Consider the following 1578-nt stretch of genomic DNA (forward strand, 5'->3'; position numbering starts at 1 on the left):
CTGGGCGTGGATGTATTGAATGTTCTGCTTGACAGCTTCTCTCCCAGGGTGTTTCAGTGACCTAGAGTGGTAATGGAGAAATGTTCCTTCTTGTGTTAAGCTGGATGGGTTTAGGAGTGGGCTGCCTCCCCAGGCTTCTGGGCATTTTTAAGTGGGCGGTCCCTCTGAATCCCGCTTAGTAGGTTTGGGCTGAGTAGATTGTTACTCTGCTTAGAGTGTAGCTGCCTGTGGATGGTTATGCTCAAGCTTGCTTTGCTCTGGAATATAGCAGTCTGAGGGCAGCTTTGTTCTAGCCTGGAGTCTATGACTAGGTTGGGTTCCCCTTGGCACAAGCTCTCTCAGGTAAGCGCTGATATCTTTGCAAACTGCAGCCTTATCTGAGGGAAATGCTATTTGAGGATAGCTGTGTCCAGCCACCTAGTGTTATGGCCATGATTACATTAGGTTTTGATCTCGGACTAATGGTATTTTATGTGTTCGCTCTTTAGCGAATCATTTACTATGGTCTGGATCTTCCTCTTGTGAGCCTCTGTAGACTCAGCCTACAGTGCTCACTAGCCTACTGTGGGACTGACACTGATTGGGGACCGACCTCCTTAGTATAGCCATCTGAGGATGGTTATATTTCAGCCATTGTTATGGCAGGACAGGCTTACTTGAATACAGCTATCTGAGGCTAGCTGTGTTTTACCTTGCCCTTTCCCAGAAACATAGCTATCTGAGGATAACTATGCACTAGCTCCTTGAGCCCTGCCTAGATAGTGCTGTCTCCCTTTATGGGCTCTATAATTAGACAGCCCACTGCTGGTGGTCTTGGCAGTTGCAGTGGTCCCCTTTCCTACAGCCTAGCTATTTGAGGATAGCCATGTGCTAGCTCGGTCATTGCTCATCTACCTAGGGATTTTAAGTAGCGGTCTCCTTGAGCCCTTACCTAGACAGTGATGTCTCCCCTGCTAGGGTTTTAAGTAGACAGCCCACTCTTTGTGGTCTGGGTAGTCACAGTCGGTCCCCTTCTGGTAGCCTTCCTAGGTACATAGCTATCTGAGGATATCTATGTGCTAGCTCAGAGAATGCTGCCCTTCCTAGGGTTTTTAAGTGGCGGTCTCCCTGAGCCCTTGCCTAGACTGTGCTATCTCCCCTGCTAGGGTTGTAAGTAGATAGCCCATTCTTTGTGGTCTGGGCAGCTTCACTGGAAGGTTTACCTGTCTATCTAGTAATGGTAGACTATTAGTTTTTGGTCCTGTCGTGTAGCCCCTTCCTAGGTATATAATTATCTGAGGATAGCTATGTGCTAGCTCATTGACTGCTCCCCTTCTTAGGGTTTTTAAGTAGCGGTCTTCCTGACCCATTGCCTAGAGAGTGCTTTATCCTGCTGGGTTTGGTCTGGGCAGCTTTTAGGAAGGTTCATTTCATAAGACCCTTTGGATATAGCTATCTGCGGATAGCTGTGTTCTAGCTGGGATTGTTAGTAGCAATCTTTCAGCTCCTCTAGGTTTCCAGCCTCTTCAGTGGTCTTATGTATCATGGCTACTATTGCTCACATAGCATAGCTATCTGAGGATGGTTGTGTTCCTAGTT

General features: G+C 47.5%; 1 protein-coding gene across 1 annotated transcript in view; it reads right to left on the minus strand.

The window, feature by feature from the left end:
• The window catches only part of LOC107678964 (uncharacterized), a 39270-nt gene that overhangs the window by 27016 nt on the left and 10676 nt on the right, over positions 1–1578 (minus strand). The gene's annotated exons all lie outside the window — the stretch shown is intronic.

This window comes from Sinocyclocheilus anshuiensis, unplaced genomic scaffold, assembly GCF_001515605.1.
Source record: "Sinocyclocheilus anshuiensis isolate Anshui unplaced genomic scaffold, SAMN03320099.WGS_v1.1 scaffold2040, whole genome shotgun sequence".
Classification (NCBI taxonomy): Eukaryota; Metazoa; Chordata; class Actinopteri; order Cypriniformes; family Cyprinidae; genus Sinocyclocheilus; species Sinocyclocheilus anshuiensis.